We start from the raw sequence: 14,163 nt of genomic DNA on the forward strand, positions 1-14,163 counted from the left end.
AGTTCCAAAACTAAAAGTCAACGAAATTGTTCTTGAAGGAATTCGGGTTCGTATTTATGTTTCAACTACAATTAACGATTCCTATAGTTTCTAATATAGATTTCAAATCAAATTCGTGTTATGAATTTTGTCCAAAACATGCTCGATTACAAAATCAATTTTTTTTAAAAGGCTTACGACAACAGCAGGTTACCTGCGTTTTTTTTAATTTTTTTGTTTTGTTGTTTTGTGTTTCAATCAATTCAAGAACCTTTATAGGTTATTTGTTTTTCAAAACTCCAAATTTAATTGGCTGTAAATGAATTTTGGGGTTGTTGATCGATTCAGTGAAGATGGAGATGAATTGGAAACAGATTAAATCGGTTTATAAATAATTATATTACTTATTAAAACAGAAAGCTGTGATGGTGGAGTGGTTTGGTAGTGTTGTGGATGACCAGGAGGTCGCGGGTTCAATCCACGGCCATGCCATTTTTTATAAAAAGAAGAGGGAAAGAAACAGACGAATAATGGGTTAAAAATAAATGATATGGGAGTTAACATGAAAAGCAAAATGGTCCAGTGGTTGGGTATGATGAGAGTGAGCAAGACGTCTTGGGTTCAAGCACCGTCGTAGACAATTCTTTTTAGAAAAGGGTATACACCTTATTTTTTATTTCAATTATTATTATTATTAGCATTATTTATTTAGAAATTATTAGTATTAACATTATTATTATTATAAGTATTATTATTATTGTTAATATTAGTTATTATATTTATTTTCATTATTACTAATAAAAGTTATCATTTATTATTACCAACACAATTAAAAATTACAATTATGACTACTATTATTATCATCATCACTAGTATTATTATTAAGTAATAATATTATTAATATTATCATTTGTATTGTTGTAAGTAATATAAATATTATTAATCGTACAATTATAGTATTATTATAAATATTATGATTATGATTAACATTGATAATATTATTATAAAAATGATACGATTTATTAGCACTTTCATAAATATTAGTATTATTATCGTTATATATATATATAGTAGAACTATTATTATTAACATAAGTATATTATTAACATTATTATCATTATTTTTATCTTTACTAATATTAACTTAGTATAACTAGAACTACGGTTTTGATAAACAAATGAAATATATATACATAAATATATTTAACACATACAATATAACAAAGTATTTTCTTTACATATATAAAACGAATATATGAAACCTAAATATATTATTAATATAAAAATGATATAATTAATAAGTTATATATATATAAACTTATTCGATTACGATTATGAGTAATGAATAAATATACAAATGATATAGGTTCGTGAATCCGAGGCCAACCATATACTTGTTCAATGTCGTCCTATGTATTTTTACTACAAAATACAGTATGGTGAGTTTTATTTACTCCCTTTTTTAAATGCTTTGCAATATATATTTTTGGAACTGAGAATACATGCGCTGTTTTATAAATGTTTTACGAAATAGAGACAAGTAATCGAAACTACATTATATGGTTGAATGATCGATGCCGAATATGCCCCTTTTAGCTTGGTAGCCTAAAAATTAGGGAACATCACTAATTTTAAGAATTAGTGCACCCCTAATTGACGCGAATCCTAAAGGTAGATCTATCGGGCCCAACAAGCCCCATTCTAGAATTTGGAATGCTTTAGTACTTCAAAATTATCATGTCCGATGGGTGTCCCGGAATGATGGGGATATTCTATATGCATCTTGTTAATGTCGGTTACCAGGTGTTCACCATATGAATGATTTTTATCTCTATGCAGTTTGCGAAATGCCTGATACGAGATGTGTATTTATGAGAAATAAAAATCTTGTGGTCTATTAAAATGATAAAAATGATCGATTATGATAAACTAATGAACTCACTAACCTTTTGGTTGCCACTTTAAAGCATGTTTATTCTCAGGAATGAAATAAATCTTTCGCTGTGCATTTGCTTATTTTAGAGATATTATTTGGAGTCATTCATGATATATTTCAAAAGACGTTGCATTCGAGTCGTTGAGTTCATCAAGATTATTACTAAGTCAATTATAGTTGGATATTAGGAAATGGTATGCATGCTGTCAACTTTCGATGAAATGAAAGTTTGTCTTTTAAAAAAAATGCAATGTTTGTAAAATGTATCATATAGAGGTCAAGTACCTCGCGATGTAACCAAATATAATGTATTCGTCCGGATGGATTAGGACGGGTCATTTAAGTTGGTATCAGAGCGGTGGTCTTAGCGAACCAGGTCTTGCATTAGTGTGTCTAACTGATAGTTGTTTAGATGCATTAGTGGGTCTGGACTTCGACCGTGCCTGCATGCCAAAAGTTTTGCTTATCACTTAGTGTCAAAAAATTATTTGCTTATCATCCTTAAAGTCTAGACACGTCTTACTGCCTCTATTGCATAGACAGTTTATAGATAAATTCATATCTTAGCATATCTGTTATTGTTACCTTTGCCTGACAGCTTCCGTAGATTACTCCGTAACTTATGGGATTTTAGTATTATATATGCGTATGTATATTATGTATTGCAGGGTACTAATCTACATCCTATAATCTATTTCTTATCAAAAATCCTTCATCTGATCGTACGAGATGAATCCCTCAACCAGTTCGAGTCCCTCAGATTTCGATAGCTAGTCCGACAGCTATTCTGACAGCTATTCCGACATGAATATTCACCTAAGCTCCGAAAGCGGTGTCACCAGAATGAATCAATCAATCAGCCATCCACAATTCATTTGATGAGTTCGTAGTCGACTTAATCAATGGAGACGCGAAGAAGGCGATCCTTTCCACCAAACAAATTGCCCTCTTGGCGAAGAACCTGAAGCACTTACCGGCGAATCTATCCGAAACACCATTTTTAACCTCATTTCCAGGGTATCTCGACACGATTATATTCCATCCACAATTCTAAACCTTATTCATCCGCTCGTTTCGATCGATAATCATCCCGGAAGTGATAGAAGAAGTCAACGAGCTTCACACCCGAGTTGTAGCATTGGAAAATATGGTGCAAAACATACCAACTTCAGGAACATCACCGGCACCAACAGTACCACCAACATCAATATAGTATCACCAACAACCCAAGTTTCAGCATCACACACCTCAACATCTCATTCTGTACCTTGAGCATAATCATCGTTCTACATGACGTTCTACATTATTTATCTTCGTTCGACATGGAAATTATGTAATCTTTAATGTTTTATAGATTATATATTCTTGTTCTAACTGTAAATCAAATGAGTTTAATATCATATTGACTCATTAAATCCATGATTACATCAAAGAAAATATATATGTAAGTATATTTTCATAAAGATTGTAATTAAAAATTCTTTTGTACAAACTGTTAATGGTGAAAATATTTTAACGGGTAGGTAATACCTGAGGAATATTTAGAATGCACATTAATCAGTTACACTGTATATTCTGCGAATCTGATTCAACAGTCATTTACTATCCTCCTTATATCCATAGATATACGAATCCGTTCACCACAGAATAAACATTTTTATTCAAATTTCATATTTGGATTTCGACTTATCAGAATCCAACAAGTGGCATAATGAAGAAAACATTGAACAAAATAAAATTTGTTAGAAACAAACAAATTAACTATGAGAAAAATTTTGTTAAGAATCCACGCTAACTGTTCCTAGCTAACTGATTACATTTTATTTATCGCAATTTATTTATTGCAATTTAATTATCACAAATTATTTTATCTCAATATAATTCTCGCAATTTTATTTATCGTCATTTAATTTCTGTTATTTATTTTACGCACTTTAAATATCGGGACACGTATACAAAGTTTTGACATATCATATCGACGCATCTATATATATTATTTGGAATAACCATAGACACTCTATATGTAATAATGCTGGAGTTAGCTATACAGGGTTGAGGTTGATTCTACAATAATATATATACTTTGAGTTGTGATCGAGTCTGAGACATGTACACGGGTCACGATACGTATTAATTAATTTGAATATTATAAATTAAACTATATATGAATTATTGGACTGTTAATTGTGGACTATCGACTGTGGACTAATAACATTGGACAATTAAAATGAATTAAAATATTGACTATAACATATGAAACTAAATAATTCTTCAAGTTTGCCACTTGATTTCATCTTAAACCTCATTTGTATCTTGACGATTACAATCTGCGTTCAAACCTTTCATGATTCTTGAAAACACCTCAATTGAGAGGAATGAACCAACCGCACTTCATTTACGGAAGAAAAGAATGATGCATATAGTGTTGCACCTGAAAAAACACTCGGAACCTGAGTAAACGTTTAACACATAGCTGTGCTAATTCCTTTAGTGTTATTATTACCGAAAATAACTTTGCAACTCCTGATCGAGATAGCCAGTTTTGTCATAGCTCCAGCAAATTAACTTCAACTTTTCGTTCGAAACAACCTTATTATAACTTTAATATATATGTGTGCTCTTTTATTGTTACCGGGGAACCTTTTATATTCCACCACATTAGCAGTAAACTTACTAGCAATTTCATTACTCATTGGCTTAAGTCGATCCGAAGAACCATATTAACTATTCACTAAAACCTTATCATATACTTATCCACAGCTTGTAACAAGAAATGACATACCAATTACCAGGAATCGGCAATCAGTATTTTGAAATCTCGCAACATGTCTACATCAACAGTTATATGTATACATATAACATTTATCTCTTGGAATTATGATCTTCCGTTCTTAAATTCTGAAAAGCACCCAGTCTACGATTCAATACACTGAATGTTGAAAAAGCTGAATGAAGCAGCAGAAACTGCAGATGATCGTAAAAAGTTTAATGATAAAGAACAATATGTTGGTAAAGCTCAGAAAAGTTGGAACTGGAAAACGGATTGAGCAAACCATAAAGGAGATTGTGGACTAATCACAAAGACTAAGCCTGCCTTCAAAGAATTCAAATGATTCAGTGTATGCCGAAGTCATTAACAAATACCTTGCTCCTTACTCTAAAACCATTGCGAATAATATTTTTCATCATCCTTTGATATTAGAAATTTTAAGATATCATCGAATCTTCCATTATAAATATCCTTAATATTCCTGAAGATATATATTCATAACTATCCTTATCTAAAATCATTTATCTATTCGCGTTATCTGTGTTACATCATAAAAGAAACTGTTTTAGTTTCTAAATTCTAAAAAAAAAAAAATTGAACTTAAAATATGAATGTTATTGAAGTAGTGTTGGGAACTGAAGCATGAGTTAGTATAATATAATGATACTTGATCAACGTGATTATATTACAGTAAGTCATACTGAGTTTCTGATGGAACGTGATGATTCACAGATCATAATATCATCATGTGCCATGTTACACGACTCTTACATTCTATCTAATCTATAAACATATCAAGAACATATTTTCTTGATAGTTCTATCTTTTCTCTTGAATTTTGGTAATTCAACCAATCAAGATTATGCTGTTACAATTTCTCTCTCAGAACGTTTGCCATGTTCATTCGAAATTCCATACCTACAAATTCTGGACCATTATTCGCTTGACTTAAATTCGGGAAGAGAAATCAAAAGCACGGAGCTATGAAACATAAAGGGGAATATAAAGTCCGACAACAATACATAAATTACAAACCGTGTATATCAATAAGTATTGCAACGTAAAGACACGGGAGAACTAAAAACACTATAAAGCCAAGAGTATAGTAAAAGTAAATAGATTCCTCCGGCGGTAGATGAAAAAGAGGAATGATAGATATAAAAGTTAGGAGTATATCAAGAATTAGAACTGGATGAAGCATATTGATGAATACTTTAAAGTATGAGTAGAGGGAGGAAGAATAGAAGGTGAGCTGTGGAAATAAAGAAACGAAGGGAGTGGACTTATAGCAAAAAATCTGACAGAGTAATCGTGATAGGTTATCGCATTTAATCAAAGAAGATCCTAAATTCCTTAATTACCGAAGAATCAAATCTTATTACGAAAATTTTCTTTTAAATTCCTTGAATTCCGAAATTCAACCCTGACTACGTCAAAAGTTAAATCGCTATCTCAATCTTTTGTGACAGCTTCACTCGTACTCTTCGATTAAACAAATTGTTTTATCTATTTCACTCAATGATGATAAAACTCTATTTATCAACTCATATTCGTCATGAAAATATTTTTATTGTTAGCCATGACCACCTCATTCAAATTTCGGGATGAAATTTCTTTAACGGGTAGGTACTGTGACGACCCGGATATTTCCAACCAAATTTAAACTTAATCTTTGTGTAATTAATGTTTTGACATGATAAGCAAAGTCTACTTAATTGAATCTAAAAATTTTGAACTACTGTTATACATTCAATTGACCTCTAACTGTTCCCGACGATTCACGAATCCTCGATTGTAAATGGAAGTGTAGATATAAATAATTATATATAATAAATTAAATATGTTAATGAGCTATCATGTGATTTATTTATTATGAAAGATAACCTAAAATAACTAAAACTAGTTATTTTGAAATATATAGAGTATATTGAATATAATTGATTTCGACCATAATTAGTCAACGTTAACAAAGTATTAAATATATAACATTATATTTGAGTTTATGTGTTTCAATACATATATAATTAATATATATACCTATGAAATAAAACTTAACATTTAAAACATAGTTATATATATAGTAGTGGGAATATATATATGATATTTATGCATAAATAATACTACATGTATAATGGATAACTATTAAATATATATAGTATATATTATATAAATATTAAACAGTACATAATTAATAAATTGTGATATTAATATGTAATTACGAATTAAAATATAGTTATTACATTAATATTAGTATCATTACTTTCATTATTATTATTAAAATAAATATTAATATCGATATCAATATTATTAATATTGTTATATAAAATAAGGATGTAAAATTTAATACATGTAACATGTTATATATCTTTACCATTACTAATATTATTATTATTATTATTATTATTATTATTATCATTACAATTTTATTACTTTTACCATTATTTATATATATATATATATATTTTTGTATTATTTGATATTATTATTTTTGTTATTAATAGTATTATTATTGATAATATAATTACTAATTATTAATATTAAATATAAGTTATATATATATATATATATATATATATATATATATATATATAAAGATATACAAATGCGTAAGATATCTATTTCACTATCAAATATATTTTATTTCTCCCTTGTCTGCTTTCATATTTTTCTTCTGATTTATTTCCTTGTCGACCAATTGTAGACAACAATACAAAAACCGTGATGTGCTAGTGTTTCTACTTCAATTATCAGTCCATTCTATCTAATATATCATCTGCAAATTGGTTTTGGAAAAACATAATAATTTAAACAAAACCTTCGGTCCCCTGTACGCTACCCTTTTTGGCCATAAATAAAATTCGAACCAATCTTCAAAAAATAATAATGCCAGGTTGTTAGGAATCGATCACTTAAACTATCTGTGAAATCTCAACTTCTAATTCCTTTTATTGATCTCAAATTTCGGAGTCAAAGTTCCAAAACTAAAAGTCAACGAAATTGTTCTTGAAGGAATTCGGGTTCGTATTTATGTTTCAACTACAATTAACGATTCCTATAGTTTCTAATGATTTCAAATCAAATTCGTATTATAAATTTTGTCCAAAACATGCTCGATTACAAAATCAATTTTTTTTAAAAGGCTTACGACAACAGCAGGTTACCTGCATTTTTTTTGTTTTTTTTTTTTTGTTTTTGTTTTGTTGTTTTGTGTTTTAATCAATTCAAGAACCTTTATAGGTTATTTGTTTTTCGAAACTCCAAATTTAATTGGCTGTAAATGAATTTTGGGGTTGTTGATCGATTCAGTGAAGATGGAGATGAATTGGAAACAGATTAAATCGGTTTATAAATAATTATATTACTTATTAAAATAGAAAGCTGTGATGGTGGAGTGGTTTGGTAGTGTTGTGGATGACCAGGAGGTCGCGGGTTCAATCCACGGCCATGCCATTTTTTTAGAAAAAGAAGAGGGAAAGAAACAGACGAATAAGGGGTTAAAAATAAATGATATGGGAGTTAAGCAGAAAAGCGAAATGGTCCAGTGGTTGGGTATGATGAGGGTGAGCAAGAGGTCTTGGGTTCAATCCCCGTCGTGGACAATTCTTTTTAGAAAAGGGTATACACCTTATTTTTTATTTCAATTATTATTATTATTAGCATTATTTATTTAGAAATTATTAGTATTAACATTATTATTATTATTATAAGTATTATTATTATTGTTAATATTATTGTTAATATTAGTTATTATATTTATTATCATTATTACTAATAAAGTTATCATTTATTATTACCAACACAATTAAAAATTACAATTATGACAACTATTATTATCATCGTCACTAGTATTATGATTAAGTAATAATATTATTAATATTATCATTTGTATTGTTATAAGTAATATAAATATTATTAATCGTACGATTTTAGTATTATTATAAATATTATGATTATGATTAACATTGATAATATTATTATAAAAATGATACGATTTATTAGTACTTTCATAAATATTAGTATTATTATCGTTTTATATATATAGTAGAACTATTATTATTAACATAAGTATATTATTAACATTATTATCATTATTTTTATCTTTACTAATATTAACTTAGTATAATTAGAACTACGGTTTTGATAAACAAATGAAATATATATACATAAATATATTTAACACATACAATATAACAAAGTATTTTCTTTACATATATAAAACAAATATATGAAACCTAAATTTATTATTAATATAAAAATGATATAATTAATAAGTTATATATATATATATATATATATATATAAACTTATTCGATTACGATTATGAGTAATGAATAAATATACAAATGATATAGGTTCGTGAATCCGAGGCCAACCCTATACTTGTTCAATGTCGTCCTATGTATTTTTACTACAAAATACAGTATGGTGAGTTTCATTTGCTCCCTTTTTAAATGCTTTGCAATATATATTTTTGGAACTGAGAATACATGCGCTGTTTTATAAATGTTTTACGAAATAGACACAAGTAATCGAAACTACATTATATGGTTGAATGATCGAAGCCGAATATGCCCCTTTTAGCTTGGTAGCCTAAGAATTAAGGAACATCACTAATACCCCTAATTGATGCGAATCCTAAAGGTAGATCTATCGGGACCAACAAGCCCCATTCTGGAATTTAGAATGCTTTAGTACTTCGAAATTATCATGTCCGATGGGTGTCCCGGAATGATGGGGATATTCTATATGGATCTTGTTAATGTCGGTTACTAGGTGTTCACCATATGAATGATTTTTATCTCTATGCAGTTTGTGAAATGCCTGATACGAGATGTGTATTTATGAGAAATAAAAATCTTGTGGTTTATTAAAATGATGAAAATGATCGATTATGATAAACTAATGAACTCACCAACCTTTTGGTTGACACTTTAAAGCATGTTTATTCTCAGGTAAGAAAGAAATCTTCCGCTGTGCATTTGCTCATTTTAGAGATATTACTTGGAGTCATTCATGACATATTTCAAAAGACGTTGCATTCGAGTCGTTGAGTTCATTAAGATTATTACTAAGTCAATTATAGTTGGATATATTAGGAAATGGTATGCATGCCGTCAACTTTCGATGAAATGAAAGTTTGTCTTTTAAAAACGAATGTAATGTTTGTAAAATGTATCATATAGAGGTCACGTACCTCGCGATGTAACCAAATGTAATGTATTCGTCCATATGGATTAGGACGGGTCATTTCACTTTTATATCCCGTCACATTAGCAGTAAACTTACCAGCAACTTCATTACTCATTGGCTTAAGTCTCTCCGAAGAACCCTTATATTTGTTCGTTAAAACCTATTCATATACTTATCCACATCTTATAACAAGAATTACCACATCAATTACCGGGAATTAGCAATCAGTATTTTGAAATCTCGCTGCATGTCTACATCAACAGTTATATGTATACATATAACCTTTATCTCTTAGAATAACGACCTTCCATTCTGAATTCCTAAAAGCACTCTAGCTTACGAATCAGATATGAGTTCTGAAAAAGCTGATGAAGCAGCAAAAACTGAAGACTGTTTAAACAGTTAAAAGTTTGATAATAAAGAGTGACATACTGAAAAAGCTCAAAAGTTTTGATACTGAAAAACGAATTGAGCAAACCATGAAGGAGGCTATGGACAAATCACAAAGACTAAACCTGCTTCAAAGAATCCAAATGATTCAGTATCTGCTGAAGTCATTATCAAATACCTTACTCCTGACTCTAAACTCTTGTGGACAAATATTCATCAACATCTATCGATATTAGAAGTTCAAAGATATTATCGTATCTTTCCCTATAAATATCCTCGATATTTATGAAGATATTATCATAACTATTCTTATCTGAAATCATTTATCTCTTCGCAATATCAATGTTACATCAGAAAGGAAACTGTTTTAGCTTCTAAAATCTGGAAAATTCGAATTTAAAATATGAATGTTTTGAAGTAGTGTTGGGAATTGAAGCATGAGTTAGTATAATATAATTACACTTGATCAACGTGATTATATTAAAGTAAGTCATGCTGAGTTTCTAATGGAACGTGATGATTCACAGGCTATAACGTCATCATGTGCCATGTTACACGACTCTTACATTCTATCGAATCTATAAACATATCAAGAACATAGTTTCTTGATAATTCTATCTTTTCTAGTGACTTCTGATAATTTGGCAAAGGTTATGGAATTATGAATTGAAGTTTAAAAGATGAGAGTTGCAAAAATAAGGGAACGAAAGAAGTAGATTTATAGTGAAATACCCGACAGAGCAATCGAAATATATCATCGCATTTAACCCAAGAGGATTCTAATTTCCTTAAGAATTAAATCTTATTACGAAGATTTCCTCTAAATCCCTTGAATTCCGGAAATTAACCATGACTACGTCACCGGTTAAGATGAACATGCAATTATTCATTTCACTCTTTTGTAATAGCTTCATTCGTACCCTTCGAATAATCGAATTATTTTATCTTTATTACTCAATGGTGATAAAACTCTAATTTGCAACTCATGTGAGTCATAAAAACATATTTATTGTTAGAAATGACCATCCCAATCAAATTTCGGGACGAAATTTCTTTAACAGATAGGTACTGTGACGACCCGGGAATTTCCTACCAAATTTAAACTTAATCTTTATATGGTTTCGACATGATAAGCAAAGTCTATTAAATTGAATTTCAAAATTTTTGAACTATTTTATGAAACCATTTGACCTTCGACCAGTTCCGACGATTCACGAACAATTAATTGTAACTTGATAGGTGTATATATATATATATATATATATATATATATATATATATATATATATATATATATATATATATATATATATAATAATTTGAAACATAATTTTAAATATTGTATGTTGTTGTTACTAAAATTTATTTATGTAAAGTAAAATAAAAAATAGGATATTATAATGGTTATTATTTAAAAAGTATCTATATACATATAAATAAAAGTGTATTGAATATATATATATATATATATATATATATATATATATATATATATATATATATATATATATATATATATATATATAGTTTCGAATTTATTTGGAAAATGATAGTAACAATCAATTATCATTCGACTGATAATAAACAAGTTATAAATGAACTTATGTGATTTTAAAATAAACGGTGATCCGAAAATGAGCCATATAAATTTTAGGTTTATTAAAAATATATTTAGAAGCTAATTAATAAATTTCAAACATTTTTCATATTTTACCCAGAATCGAGAGGGACAGTTGATTTAATTTTTATTTATTAAATTAATGATTGAATTTTATACCATAATGAGCAAAATAAATAAATATAGTTAATTTAAAAATTTGGGATTTTTCTAAAGACTTTTATCCGCCACTGATTTCAAATAGTAGACGATACACAGTTCGTGAAAATTGTCGGCACATAATTCTAAGTAATGGCTGATAAAACTGTTTCCTTTTCATGAATTCACACGTTTAAATTTATTTTATATTATTAATATTAATTTATGTCAACAAAAGAAATAGTAAATCACTCCCGTGAATAAAATCATTAGTGTAATTTTCACTGTTTTTCTTTGTTCTTTAACTAACTCTTTATATATACAATCGCATACATAAATATAGATGATATATATCAAACGCATACACTAACACAAACTCTTCTACTACCACTTCTATTTCCTCTTCTTGTTATTGTAAAAACCAAATTTTTTTTCCACCAACTTGGTTGTGTAAACCGTCGACCCCAACACCACCTTAGAACACCATTGTTATACCATTGCAAGAATCATGTTTCTGTCTCTATATCGATAAACCCACTTTAGCCCATTCGAGCTATCACTTCTGCCACCTTTAACTATCACCAACTCGCCAAATTAGTTGCTGTATGGCAACCCAAGAACCACACGTCAACCCAAGGCCACCCTTTTTCATTCTTGTCGAACACCCAGAAAACCGTCACCATACGCCTACAACCACCTTCACCATAAATCTCCACCACTTTTTGCAAACCATCATCAAACCCACTTCTTCTATGCTATTGTTTCCATCAAGAACTGTGACGACCCGGAAATTTTCGATAAAATTTAAACATAATCCTTATATAAACTTGACATGATAAGCAAAGTCTGTAATGTTGAGTCTTAAAATTTTTGAACTGTTTCATATATTCAATTGAACTTCGACCGCTTCCAACGATTTACGAACAATTATTTGTAAATAAATATGTACAAATATTATATAAATAAATATAAGTGTGTGTATATATATATATATATATATATATATATATATATATATATATATATATATATATATATATATATATATATATATATATAAATATGTTATATTGAAAATATAACTGATTTCAATTATATATATAAAATATGTAAATATTAATTATTCAGTAAATGCCATCAAATAATATCATATTACATAAATAATAAATGGTATTAAAAGTTAATTGCAAATTTGAATATAATTGTATATTAATATTATTATCGTTACTTTTATTATTGTTAATATTGATATCAATAATTGTATTATTAATATTATTATTCATAATATAAAATATATATGTATATAATTTTTATGTATAAGTTATTATATTAACTTGATTACTAAAATTTATTATTTTATTTAAAGTTATTATTATCAGTATTCTTATTAGTATTATTATGATATTAATATCATTATTATTTCTATATTCATTATTATTATTAGTTTTATTAATATTATTAATATTAATATTAAATATTAATGTTTGTATTATAATTATTAATATGTTCCTTTACATATTTAATAAACCAATACAAATATATTATATAGATAATTACAGTTATATATAAATGCTTATATATATACACGAAATACAAAATGTATTTATATATAATTACATATACAGATATATAAATATATAAACACCGTATATACATATATAAACACCGAAGGGAACGTATTCTGTTTCCAATCTTTTTCAAGCTGTAGTTGATTGGTTTTCTTCGTACAAATCAGAATCTAAAACACTAGGATGAATCCAAAATTTGAAAGCAATCGACATCGTTCTATATTTTTTTTTTGTACGATTGATTCTTCCTGTCGAGCTTCATTGTAATAAAACTCAATCAAATCCAGTGTATATGATAACAATTGACTTTACCTTATAAATTTTCAATCACCTTCACCCATAGAACCGTTTCTTTTCAATCATATTAATCGAAGAGAAACCAATAACTTCTCTTCTCTTACTCAGCAACACCCATAGACATACAATTGATTTTGGTTCGATCTTCTTCTGTTACAATCACCAAACAATTAACCTGTCTTGCTTGCTTCTGTTTTTCTAGAACCGCCACTTTAATCACCTCCTGCAACCGTGAACCAAACCCACTTACTCCAGCGTGTGTAACCGAGAACCACCTT

This window comes from Rutidosis leptorrhynchoides, chromosome 4 (genome assembly GCF_046630445.1).
Source record: "Rutidosis leptorrhynchoides isolate AG116_Rl617_1_P2 chromosome 4, CSIRO_AGI_Rlap_v1, whole genome shotgun sequence".
In the NCBI taxonomy this organism is placed as follows: Eukaryota; Viridiplantae; Streptophyta; class Magnoliopsida; order Asterales; family Asteraceae; genus Rutidosis; species Rutidosis leptorrhynchoides.